This window comes from Peromyscus eremicus, chromosome 1 (assembly GCF_949786415.1).
Source record: "Peromyscus eremicus chromosome 1, PerEre_H2_v1, whole genome shotgun sequence".
Lineage (NCBI taxonomy): Eukaryota > Metazoa > Chordata > Mammalia > Rodentia > Cricetidae > Peromyscus > Peromyscus eremicus.
In genome coordinates, this window is record NC_081416.1 from 185,313,887 (window position 1) to 185,328,554 (window position 14,668).

General features: G+C 38.4%; 1 pseudogene; it reads right to left on the reverse strand.

The window, feature by feature from the left end:
- Positions 1-5,973: 5,973 nt before the first annotated feature.
- Positions 5,974-14,668, reverse strand: part of LOC131902654 (vomeronasal type-2 receptor 116-like) — a 29,935-nt pseudogene continuing 21,240 nt past the window's right edge.

Here is a 14,668-nt window from a genome sequence, read left to right on the forward strand (position 1 = left end):
CTGCCTGTCTGTAGAGACTTCCAGGTCTTCTCTGGTTGGTATTGAGATTAAAGGTGTGTGTCTCCAATGCTGGCTGTATCCTTGAACACACAGAGATCTACCTAGCTCTGTCTACCAAGTGCTGGGATTAAAGGCATGTGCCACCACCGCCACGCTCTTGCTATGGCTCTAATAGCTCTGACCCCTGGGCAACTTTATTTATTAACATACAATTAAAATCACATTTCAGTACAAATAAAATACCACCATAAAACATTGGCAGAAAAGTATCTGTGTGTTATGCTTACTTGTGTATTTTCAGGAGGTTCCATGAGAGATGTGGTTGGACTATAAGATAGTCCTACATATACTGACTGAAATAGTGGTCCTACATGCTTATTAATTTATTTGGTCATATTTTCTAGACAACACCTTTTGTCTACATTTCCAGGTTCACTAACAGATCTACTTGCAATCTACTGAGAACAAGTAACATCTGGAAATTGTTTGAAATATTTTATTCCAGTATTTCATGTTTGTAAAATAGATGAATAGAAAGTATAAGATGCGTGGAAAATATTTTCCATACATGTTATACCAAATTATGAATCAATCATTCAGAATGAAATAGTATGTTTGAGCTTGACATTTAATGGTCAGTGATATGAAATGAGTTGGAAAACACGGGAGTTATTATTCTTCCCATATATATATATATATATATATATATATATATATATATATATATATACATATATATATATATAATGGTATTGTTGTGTTACAACTAACTTGTTGACCAAGTTTTGTCTGTTGGAGGCTTGCTTCTTTTCCTGAGTGTTGAAGTGGTAGACTCATTAAAATGAACTATAGTAAAAGAATGTTGCCTTTCCATCTTGTTAAACTTAATCCCTTCTTCAAATATTCTTTTCCCACATGTATTACATCATTAGAAAAGCAAACATCAGATATTGTGGTATCAAAGTTTGATAAATTCTATTTGGGTCCACACCTTTTGAAACTGTTATTTTGGAGACAGGGTGATGGCATAGCATTTAAGAACAGCAGCTAGTCCTGGATAGGGCAAAGATTTGATTTCCAGCACAAATATCATGGCTAACAACTGAGTGTAACTTAAGTTATAAGAGATTTGAATATAAAATACATTCGAGTAACTCTAGCTAAGCAAGTGAAAGACCTGTATGATAAGAAATTTAAATCTCTGAACAAAGAAATTGAAGAATATATCAAAAAATGGAAAGATCTCCCATGCTCATAGAAAGATAGAATCAACATAGTAAAAATGGCAATCTTACAAAAAACAATCTACAGATTCAATGGAATTCTCAACACAATTCTTTACAGACCTGGAAAGAACAATACTTAACTTTATATGGAAAAACAAAAAACCTAGGAAAGCTAAAACAATCCCATATAATAAAGCAACCTCTGAAGGCATCATGATCCCTGACTTCAAACTCTACTATAGAGCTATAGTAATAAAAACAGCTTGGTACTGGGTTAAAAACTGACATGTGGACCAATGGAATCAAATTGAAGACCCTGACATTAATCCACACACCTATGAACATATGATTTTTGACAAAGAAGCCAAAACTGTACCATGGAAAAAAGAAAGCATCTTCATCAAATGGTGCTGGCATAACTGAATGTCAACATATAAAAGATTACAAATACATCCATATCTGTCACCCTGCACAAAACTTAAGTCCAAGTGGATCAAAGACCTCAACATAAATCCAGTTACTCTGAACTTGATAGAAGAGAAAGTAGGAAGGAGTCTGGAATGCATTGGCTCAGGAGACCACTTCCTAAATACAACTCCAGTAGCACAGACACTGAGAGCAACAATTAATAAATGGGACCTCCTGAAACTAAGAAGTTTTTTAAAGCAAAGGGCACGGTCAATAAGACAAAGTGACAGCCTACAGAATGGGAAAAGTTCTTCACCAATTCCACATCTGACAGAGGGCTGATCTCCAAAATATATAAAGAACTCAAAAAGCTAGACTTCAAAATACTGAACAATCCAATTAAAAAAATGGGCTACAGAGCTTAACAGAGAATTCTCAACAGAAGGATCACAAATGGCTGAAAGACATTTAAGGAATTGCTCAACATCCTTAGTCATTAGGGAAATGCAAATCAAAACAACTCTAAGATACCATCTTACACCTGTGAGAATGGCTAAGATCAAAAACACTGAAGACAGCTTACGTTGGAGAAGATGTGGAGCAAGGGGAACATTCCTACACTGTTGGTGGGAATGCAAACTTGTACAGTCACTCTGGAAATCAGTATGGCAGTTTCTCAGAATTGGGAATAAGTCTTCCTCAAGATCCAGCTATACCATTCTTAGGCATATACCCAAGGAATGCTCAATCATACCACAAGGACCAATGCTCAAATATGTTCATATCAGCATTATTCATAATAGCAAAAACCTGGATACAACCTAGATGTCCCTCAACTGAAGAATGGATAAAGAACGTGTGGCACATATACACAATGGAGTACTACTCAGCAGTAAAAAACAATGATATAATGAAATTTGCAGGCAAATGGATGGATCTAGAAAATACCATCATGAGTGAGGTGACCCAGACTCAGAAGGAAAAACATAGTATGTACTCACTCATAAGTGGACACTAGATGTGAGGGAAGAGATGGCCATACTGCAACCCACAACTCCAGAGATGCTAGCTAACAGGGAAAGACCCTGGGAGGGACATATGGATGACCCTGTGAAGAAGTGGATGAGATACATGAATGGACTGGGTGTGGGGGTGGCAGAAGGTGAGGAGTGGGGGATGAGAACATAGGAAAGTGGGAGGGTCAAGCTAGAACAGGGACAGAGTGGGAGGGCAGGGAGGAACATACCATGTTAGATGAGGACATCATGGGAATAGGAAGAGGCAGGGTGCTGGGGAGGTGCTGAGGAATCCACAAGATTGACCCCACTTTGGTCTGCTGGCAGTGGTCCAGCGGGTCCTGTACTGATCTACTCTGGTGACCAGCTTAGCAAATAACCTAACTGTTATCATAGAGCTTTTGTCCAGTTACTGATGGAGGCAGAAACAGAGATCCATTGCCAGGCACCACGCTGAGCTCTGGGAATCCAAATGATGAGAGAGAGGAGAGATATTGAAGGCGAGGGAGGTCGAGATTATGACGGGAGGATGTGCAGAGATGACTGGCCACACTACTGGAAGCCCATGAACTGTGGACTGGTGGCTGTGGAGCCCCCATGGGACTGGACTAGGCCCTCTGGATACAGAAGACAGTTGTTTGGCTCAAACAGTTTGGGGGGCACCCAGGCAGGGCGATCGGGATCTGTCCCTGGTCTATGGGCAGGTTTTTGGGAATCTGGTGCCTGTATCCCTGGTCTATGGGCAGGCCTTTGGGAATCTGGTGCCTGTGGTGTGACACCTTGCTCAGCCTTAGTGCAGTGGGAAGGGGCTTTGACCTGCCTAGGCTCAGTGTGCTGGGCTCTGCTGACTCCCCATGGGAGACCTTAATTGAGATTTCACTCAGTATTCTAGTGTCCTTGGTACTGAAATGATCTTTGGCAATTGCCAACTGAACTAAAAGTGTGAACACATCCAAAAACCCTTTGATCTACAATAATATCCTGCCTGCAAAATAGCTAGGAAAATAGTGGCACAAAATCTGTGAGAATGAGCAACAAATATCTGATTTGACTGAATCCAACCAGACACTGCTTGAGTAACAAGAATCAAAAACTAGATAGCCCAGCTACCTACAGTAAAATCAAACGCTATTGTTCTTTTAAAAAGCAATAAAATGTTTTGTAATTGCATTGTGTTATATTCAAGATCAATGCCTTGCTCAGTTATTTTCAGGGAATCATCATTGTGCAGCAGACAGGAACAAATAGCAAACAGAAATCAACAGCCAGACATTATGGTGAGAGGAAGAAAACTAAGTTTAAAAGGCTTGCCTCCTTCATATATCTCCCTAGAAGCCACAGAAAATAGCATGGAAGCATATGTAGAAAGAGGATAAGAGGCAGAGGTAATTGAGAACTGTTAAGGTCAATACATATGAGTCTATTTAAAGTATAAAATGGATTTATTAAGATTTAAATTTAAAAATATACTCACTAATTCAGAAACGAGTAAACAGCTGAAGTCATCTTCTGTTCTGTAAGTGAGAAAATGTACCTGGCCAATGGGAAAAGCCAGTAAGAAGAAGAATGTGACCCCTCTCCCTTTCCTTTTAAGAGGTTACATATGATGGCAAGAAGCACAGCCCCCTTTGAGCTGTATAGCCCAAGTTCATGGGTGGAACAAATACCATTACAGAGGACACCAAAATAAATGCCTTCTAATTAAACAGGATTGATAAATAAAAGAAAACACAGAACCTGAGGAAACAGGAACAGTGCATACATGTGTTTTTCCCCGTTGGGGTCCCAGACCTGAAAGTAGAAGTGATCACAAGCCTCATCTGTAACACCAGAAGCAATCTCCAATTGATAACCACCAGCTAATGAGAATTTACTTTCCTTCAAAGGAGTCTCAATAGGGAATCAAACTACTTTTAAGTGTAGACTGCATGCCCACGTATAGATGGGAGCACAAAATTTAATCAACCTCATTTGTGGGGCCTATGTTCCATAGTATTGTGTCAGAGTTCCCCATTTTCCTCACTTTTGTAGGTTTTTCATGATATACATTTCTACTCACTTTTTAACCTACACATTGCTTGCATATATGTTATGGGTTCAAGGTAAGAATTTTTTGGGATTCCGGAATGTACAAACACATGTGTTTAATTCTCATGCCTTCTCTTGGGCTCTTTTCCTTATGTTTGCCTATTTTGACCAATTCCAATGTGTTAGATTTTCTTTATCATAGTACATATTTTATTATTCTTCCATAGAAACCTGAATTTTTCCAATGAGAGATAGAAATGAGGTATATTCAGATAGGAAGCGATGTGGGGAGGATCTTGGAGGAACTTGAAGAAGCTTGCAGGAGAAACCATAATCAGGGGATAGTATATGAAAGAAAATCTATTTCAATATGGGAAAAAAGAAAACCAGTGTTCCATTGTAGTGCTATGTAAATTTCACTTTACAAATTTCATTTAATTTCAATTACGTGTATGTGTGCTTTTCGAGTGTGCTCGTATGTGCACATCTGTGAGTAGGTGTTCTTGGAAGACAGAAAAGGCATCCATTGGCACTATTGGAAGAGGTGGATATAAATTGTAAGATGCATGGATTTGATAGTGAACTCATGCCCATGAAAAAGCTATATATGATTTTAAATGCTGAGACAACTTATAATCTTTCACAATATTCGTTCCATCTATTTAACAAAACATCTTTCTTTCTACTAAGTTTTACTCCTCTAACTCACAGGATGCAACAAGATTCTCTTGTCACTTCCACAAGGATTAAATTAGTTTCATAATCTGAAAACATTCATTCCCTCTACTACAACTTTCTCTGTTTTCTCTTACATTAAAAACACACAGTAGGCCGGGCGGTGGTGGCGCACGCCTTTAATCCCAGCACTTGGGAGGCAGAGGCAGGCGGATCTCTGTGAGTTCGAGGCCAGCCTGGTCTCCAAAGCGAGTTCCAGGAAAGGCGCAAAGCTACACAGAGAAACCCTGTCTCGAAAAAAACAAAAACAAAAACAAAACACAGTAATTCAGTTATTAAAAGAATTGCTTAGAGTTTATTTTAAATATTACTTTGCATTAGAGAAATATAAGAACACATCCCTTATGCACTAATATCCAAGAACCAGGTCTTGTAAAATGTGTCTGAGTGGAAGATTATAGACAACAATGTACAGAAAAGTAGTATACATGATATTTCTGGGAATTATCATTAGAAGAAACAATGAGAATCACTAGCTGATGCATACATCTTGTATTATATCATAACAGGTGTCTCTGTACCATCACCACAGTTTTCAGTACCATTTATTAAATGAGTGTTCAGTAAGAGGTTTTCTCCCTTAACTTTTGAAGAGAATTTCTCTCTGGTTGGAACAAAATTATGTAGCACTTGGGGATAAAAATGCATCCCAGCAGAGTGGCACTGGAGGACAAAATGGAGAAGACCTCCACTACAACCATGACCTTGCCCTTGGTGCTATGATAGACAGGGAGGAAGGTGACCCACACACTGCAAAACAATAGCATGCTGAAGGTCAGTAACTTGGCTTCATTGAACTTGTCAGGGAGATTCCTGGCCAAGAAAGCCACAAAGAAGCTCCCTAAGGCAAGGGAGCCATGGTATCCCAAGACACAGTAGAATGCAGTAACTGAGCCCTTGTTGCACACAATGATGATTTGGCCATGCTCAGAGTGTGTATCAGTGTCAATAAACGGAGGAGAAACTAGCAGCCAGATTGTGCAGAGAATAATTTGGGTGAGGGTACATATGGCACTGATGTAGCTGGGTGCCCTTGAAATCATGAAGAACCTCATCCTTCTTCCAGGGGCTGTGACTATGAAAGCCAAAAGGACAGTCACTGTTTTGGCCAACACAGTGGATATAGCCACAGTGAATACAACTCCAAATGTGATTTGTTGCAGGACACAGGTAGTTGCGTTGGGTTGGCCAATGAAGAGCAAGGAGCACAAGAAACAAAACATGAGTGAGATGAGCAATATATAACTAAGATTCCTGTTATTGGCCTTCACAATGGGAGTGTTATGGTGCTTAACAAAGATCCCAAGACCAAGAATTGTGAATGCAGTGAAGCACAAGGCCATTGAGGCAAGAGTCATCCCCAAGGGATCTTTGTAGTTCACAAAGATCACAGATTTGTGAATGCACTGGTTCTGCTCCCTGTTGGCATACTGGTCCTCTGGACACCTCACACATTTTTCCACATCTGGTGGAGAAAGAAAAGTATGATGAATGCAGCTTTAGCCATTTATTGACTGAATATTTCAATTTAGTGTGTTGAAGAAGCATTGCACTATCTGCATTTGTTTCTGAGGATGGAGTTGAAAGACACTCATTATACTCATTCATTGTCTTCATGGGAACTGAAACTAAACAATCAGTATGTTATCTAATTTACTGTGTGTTGATGATGCCATTTGTGATGTTATCAGAAAGTACAGATATATTCAGTACATGACTTAAACTGGTGAATTGACAGAGGGTAAAATCATTAACCATTATTTTGCAGAGGGTGCATTTTAAAGTCTCCAATCCCATGGTTGTAGTGCCTCCTGATGTCTTTCTGTCTGTTTTATGAATGCTGTCCTTGTAATATTTGAAGACTGTTTCTTCTAATGGGACACTTCCTGTGATATGTTTTCCAGTTTGAATTTACTACCCCAGATGCAATGATATAGAAGATATACCAAACATAATCTCTAGGGACACTTAGAATTCACACATGACATGCCAAGATCAAGTTCTCAATAAAAAAGTAGATTAATTTGACCCAGAGAACAATAGGCAGGAAATAGTAGACAAAAATAGGAGATAGAGAATGAAGGAGAAGATGAAAGCAACAAGAGAGGGGGAAGAGGTTTTTGGGCATGAAGGACAAAGAACTGCTCTGGATAGAGAGGATACAGATGTGGCCTCTTAGAAAATGGTAGCTTATAAAGATGAAAGGGAAAACCCAGGTTAGGACAAAGTGTTTAATTTTGATTGGACAGTTTAATTAGGACAAGCACAACAGAGTTTTTGGTAGCTGGACATCAATACTTTGATAGCTGGAACTTGAGAGTCAGTCTCAGGAGGAGGAAGTGGCCAAATAAGGGAACACATATTGGTGGCTAGCTTTAGGAATGTAATAGCCTTGGTTACCATTTCTTAGAATCATGACCACAGTAGCGCTTATAAAAGAAAACATTTGATAGAGTGGCATATAGTTCAAAGGCTCAGTCCATTATCATCATGGTGGGACATGGTGCTATGCATGCAGACATAGTGCTGGAAAAGCATCTGGATATTTTTTGTCTTTGATCCATAGGCAACAGGAAGAAAACTGTCTCACTTGGTATGGCTCAAGCATGTAAGAGGCCTACAAGTCTGCATCCACAATGACACAAATCCTCCAATAAGATCACACCTTCTCCAACTCGACCATGCCTTCTAATAAGGCCAATTTTTTTCAAACTATTACTGCAATGTCATAGTTTTTAGCAAGGCAAAGGGAAGGGTGAAGAAGGGCACGACTTGCTACAGCCATATTTCCATGCTCATTCTTGCTAGAGTTCCTTCATAATGAGTAAGCTGTATGTATGAGTGTGTATATATGTGTATATATGTACATGCAAAAGTAACAACAGAGCTCTAATATGAGAGTGATTGGGTTTATATGGGAAATAGGAGGGTGAGAGTAAAAGAAGAATATTATATAAATATAATTTTTATGTTTATAAATGCAAAAAAAGTAATTAATTAAAAAATATCCCCAGTTGTGTCCTTATCTGGCAGTAGGATGGTTTGTCCCTGAGTCTTGTTCATAAGAAGCAGTAATCCACACCTGGAGGTAGAGACCTCTGTACATGCTTAGCATTAACAAGCCCTTCTTCTTTATTCTATCACATTTGGGAACAGACAAACACCTTTCTTCCTCTTTCACTAATTTCCATCTATATGAGTCTCAGACTATGTGAGTGTACTCAAGTGTGAAGTAGATATTGATATAACACCATGATCACAATTAAAGAAGAACACTCAAGCAAGAGTGACAGCACAGAAGGTTTGCTTGGAGAATAATATCCCATCCATAAGTTGCAGTCTCCACCATGGAAAATTTAAGAAACTTGAGTGCAATTGCTCTGAATCATTGGATAATTGCATAGAGACATGATGTGATTCTAGGTTTCAAGTCTTTTTATCTAGAACAATACATTTATGGTCACATGTAACTCAATACTTTGCTTAGGGGAATGGAAAGTTGTCTCACTTGTGAAGAGAATACACTGCACTTGCAGAAGAACTGAGTTCAGTTTAAGGACCAATGTCGGGGTTCTCACAACTTTCTGTAACTCTAACTACAGAGGCCTTGGATGCCTCTCACATGCACATTCAATTGTGTACACACAACCACCAATTTCACATATATGCACATAATTAAGGAAATGATAAAAATATTTTTCTTTAACTTTTGTTGTATTTCTTGTTGTAAATACCCTTTATTCTTATGTTTCATATTTAAAACAATTTCATTACAGTTTGTTTAAGTAAATTGTAGTAGGTTGTATGTGCAAGTGCATAGAGATCATAACACAACCTCTAAGAACTGGCAATACCTATCTATTACATGGGTCCTAGGGATTAACTCATCATCAGCTGTAGTAGAAAGGAATTTAACTTTTGAACTGTTTTACTGGCCATAAATGTCCTTTAAGGACTTTCATTATATAGGATGAAAGCCACCATGAGAGAAAAATCTATGTATCTGCCATTTTTGTGAAACCAACTCTAAATAAATAATCATTTGACTAATATGGACTGAGGGAGGCCAACACCATTGGTATAACTGTAACTAGTTGCTATCACACAAAACCATTGTATCTTCTATTTTTGAATCTATTAACTGTGCTGTATATAAAAATATTGATTATAGTACTCCATATTTTCTACTTTTTTTTGGCAACACTTCTCCACACTTCTCTAGATTTCAAATCACAATGATACTTTGAAGGGGGGTCTCTTGATATTGCTTGAATTTCTTTGTATCATACTGAACAACTTCTTATAATTTCACAAGAATTTATTTCTACTCGTCATTAATCTTAAAGAGACACAGGACATATTTGGTTTCTAGAACCCATATAACAGAGTTCAATGGATCAGAATCTCTAGTCTATACTCCATTGATTTTCTGCATATACACGGTGCTTATAAATTTATGTAGTGACACATACAGACATGTAAATATAAAATATAAATATTATTCAAAATTCATGATTGGAATCTAATCTACATATAGTTTCCAAGGAGATTAGTCACTAGTAAAGACTGTACAGAATTCCCTTACATTGTAGTTTCTTTATCAAAACTTTCTTTGAGAAAAGGCCACATGCCATGTATTTTCAATGAGTCAAAGTTGTACGTCATGGCATAACATGTTACTTAAAGTGACATTGATAATGATTGTAGTTCTACAAAAACTAACTTGGGAAAGTGATATGGTTTATTTGTGCCTTTTAGAACCTTTGATCATCCCAGTGTGTTTGGGAGAAGATGATCTATGTGAAGGATTTATCTCAGAAGCAAACACTCATTTGTCTCATTAGAAACTTCATTTTCTGGGCAGGGGATGCAATCAAAACAGCAGGCTGCAATTCCCTCCTGCAAGAATTTTCTGAATCCAGGACCACAATCAGCACTGCACACAGAGGGTGGCATCTGAGGAAAATTAGACGAACGCTGATATCAGGAGATTTACCTACTTCTTCCATAACAAAATTATGTTAGCATGTTGAAATATCAATAAGCTTATTTTATATATACCAAATGAGTGACCACATTAAACTTAGTATATTTGGTAATGCCAAATATGTAAATGTATGAAAACAATCTGAAGTAATTTGAGTAGCTTCCCAATCTTAGAAATTTAGGAATAAGAATGGGTTGATTGCTGTGGGCAAACACCATAGAGCTTGCAAATGGATTTTTCTAGTTAATTTTCACCACCTTGACAGAAAGTACATTAAGAAGTTAGAGGGAAGCTTAACTAAAATATTTCTCTCCTTCTCTCCATTGAACTAGCCGTCTGTCATATTATTTATGCATTTTATTACTGCATAATTGATGTATGAGTCCCCAGTCTACTGTGGGCAGTGCTGTCCCTAAGCAGGGCTGTAGAAGAAATTAAGCAGAGCAAAGCAGTAGACAATGTTCCTTCAGGGTCTATACTTTAGTAGAAGGGTCCAGATTCCTGCCTTGTCTTCCCTTTACTGTAACCCATGAGCCTAATCAACCCTTCCTCTTCACTTTACTTATGGTCAGTGTTTAATCACAGCAACAGTGCAGTAAACTAGGATAAATGGATATTGGAAAGATGGGAAATATCTCTTCAAACCTCTGACAGCAAACATGAACTCCAATAAATAGCACTGAAAAGCATGACAAACAGAGAGTAAAGAGAATAACAGCTATGTAGGCAGAGCCTGGTGTATTCCTGGAGACAAAGTGATGAACTGATAAGTATTGATCTGGAAAGTTTCCTGAGGTAAAAGTGCCTTACAATGGCTGCAAATATATGGGGAACTGGAATAAAAGTGAGATTGTTTAAAGTTGATTATAGGATTTCTTAAAGCTAAAAACATAAAAATTTTATATAATCAAAATCCTGGTGATAGGGGTCTATATACTGGTTAACACAGCTGCTGATGGCCAGGTGCTCACTTTAGGTTCTTTGTTGACTATTGAGTTCTGAGTCAGAACCACAGTGTCTCCTATGCATGGGCTCTTTCATGTTCTCTACAATGTGATTAACTACAAGTATTCCTTTTTGTTGTGGTTTTTTTAAACAGGGTTTCACAATGTATTGTTGGTATATCTCAACTAACTATATATAGTAGGTTAACTAAGATCATACAGAGATCCTCCTCTCCTGCCTCCCGAATGCTGGAATTAAAGGTGTTTGCAACCAGTGGGCACATTTCTTCCCTTATTTCTGTATTTCATGTTTACCATTTCTTTTTGTACCTGCTTTGATATTAAGGACTATTTTGAAGATGAGTGGAGAAAATGTATCTGCTCATCCAATTTCTTTTGTATTTTTCATTAAATTATTTAACTTACCAACGACAGTTTCCCCTCTCTCCTCTTACTCAGTTCCCTCTGCATCATTCCTCTCTACTACCACATCCACTCCTCAGAAATGGTAAGGCCTTCCATGGGAGTCAAAATAGCATGGCATACCAAGTTTAAGAAGGACCAAGCTCCTCCCTCCTGCATCAAGGCTGGGTGATTAATCCCACCATAGGGAATAGGTTCCAAAAAGACAGCTCATGTGCCAGTGACAGATCTTAGTCCCACTGTTAGGGGCGACAAACAGACCAAGCTACACATTTATCACCCACATGCAGGGGTCTTAAGTAGGTCCCATGCAGGCTTTCTACCTGTTGGTCTATACTGACTGAGTTCCCAAAGGTCAGCTGTCTCTGTGGGTTGCCTTGTCACGATCTAGACCCCACTTGCTCATATAATCCCTCCTCTCTCCCTCTATTCAACTGGACTCCCAGAGCAGGTCCCAGTGTTTGGCTGTGCATCTATTCATCTGCTTCCAGAGTTACTGGATGAAGTTCCTATGAAACAATTAGGGAACTCACCTTTATGATTACTGGAGAAGGCTAGTTCAGGCACCCCCTCTAGGAATCTTAGTGGGGTCATTCCTGTGGAATCCTAGGATTTTTGCTGGTACCAGGTTTCTCCCTATCCCCATAATGCCATAATTACCCCCTCTATCAAGGTATTTCTTTAATTGCTCTTCCTCTCCATCCCTCTCCCAACTGGGCCACCTCAATTCCTCATGTCTCCATCACTCACTCTATCCAGGAGGTTCCAGCAATTTTCCCTTCCTAGGGTGATCCATATGTCCCTCTTAGTGTCCTCCTTATTAACTAGCATCTCTGGGGCTGTGGAGTGTAGCCTAGTTATCATTTGCTTTCTATCTTATGTCCAGTTTATGAGTGAGCACATACCATGATTCTATATCTAGGTCTTGGTTAACTCACTCAGGATGATGGCCTTCATCCAAAGAATGGATAAAAGAAATGTGATACATTTACACAATTGAGTATTACTCAGCTGTAAAAGAACAATGACTTCATGAAATTTGAAGGGAGGTGGATGGAACTAGAAAAAATCATCACTGTCCAATTTTTGCTCATTTCTTTTGAGGCAGTGTCTCTATATGCAACCCTAGCTCACTTGGACTCAATATGTACACCACAGTGGCCATAAACTAAGAAGGTTTTGCCTGCCTCTGATCTAAGAGTTTGATTACAGATATGTACCACCACATACACCTGGGCTCACTGGTACTTTAATGGAAATTCTTTGAGTTTCCCTTCCTGCAGTACAATGTTGTCAATAAGATTGCCATAGAAAAAACTTTTAATGGGATCAGGCTGGGAAAAATTATTAATTAATAAAAAAAACTTTAATAAGTCAAGATGTGTTCCTTCTGTTGTGTTAGGTTTTTGTTTTTGTTTTTGTTTTTACTTTAACATCTTAATGGATGCTGGACTTTGTTAGGAGCACTTTCTGTACATATTTGGATTATCATGTAGTCCTATGCTTGAATCTATTTATGTGCCCCATTTACTTAACTGACCTGCATATGCTGAACCATCCCTGTATCCCTGGAATGAAGCTATGTTTGTCACAGGGACAGAACTTTCTGTTGTGTTGTTGATTTATATTAGTCAGTGTTTATTTGAGAATTTTTCCACCATGTCCATCAAAGTGTTTAGTCTCTCATTTACTTTATTATGTTCCACTTCCTCAAATTCTTTCCCTCCATATTTACTGAAGTGGTCTCTCTACATTTGTAAGTGAGGTTTGTTTTTAGAAGAACAAATGGATGTTGGTTTACAAAACAATCTTGTTTGTGTATTATGCTTAGAGAATGTGAAGATTGACATGGAATTGTTATTGATAATTATTTGCTAATTATTGTCCATTTTTGTTATTGCAATATTTGATACAGTATATAACACTTGTTTTTCTAACTTGTGTTTAATGCTTGCTGTCTTTCTCTTCTTTGACCACATATATTTACCTTACTTTTCAGTGTGTAGGAGCTCTTCCGGTGTCTTCCATAGAAATGTTAGAGTGGTTATGAATTCCTATAACTCATATACATCACTAAACATTGGTCTGTCTAGGTATTTGTTAGGGTCCTTAAAGAACTTACAGAATGAATCTGTCTCTGTCTCTCTGTCTCCCGCACTCTGTTTCTCTGACTTTCTCTCTCATATATATGTACGGATGGATTCACACAATTTATTAGAATGTCTTCTAGGATGTGGTCTAGCTAATCTAGCAATCACTAGGTATAAACGGCAATCCAAAAATGTAGAATCTTCTCATTCTATGATGTGTTATGTGTCAGTTGATCTTCAGGAAACACTTATGTACCATAGACGTAGGTTCTAATGCCAGTGAACAAAAGGACTTGCTAGCAAGATGAGGGAAAGCAGACAAAGAACACGTTTCCTTTTTCAGTGTCCCTATATAGGCTTCCAGCACAGATTGTGATTTTCAAAATCAAATGATGTAATTCAAAGTTGTGTCTTCCCAGCTTAAGATCCAGATAAAAGTTGTGTCTTTTCCCCGGTTAAAAGATGTCAATTAAAGTCATGACTTCCTTCTCTTTCTTTCTTTCTCTTTTGGGGTGGTTTGTTTTAGCGACATGGTTTGCTTTGTAGCCCTGGCTGTCCTGGAACTCCCTCTGTAGAAGAGGCTGGCCTAGAACACAAAGATCCCTCTGCCTCTGACTCTCAAGTAAAGGCATGTACGACCATCACCTGCTATCAGGCATATCTCCCTATCTCAAAGATCTGGGTAACAAATGGATCTTCCTACTTCATGTTAAGTGAAAATATCTCTCAAATATGCCCTCCATTTTGGGGTTTTGATAAATTCCAGATGTACTCAAGTTTTATCCATGAAGAGTCCTCACAGCTTCCTTTG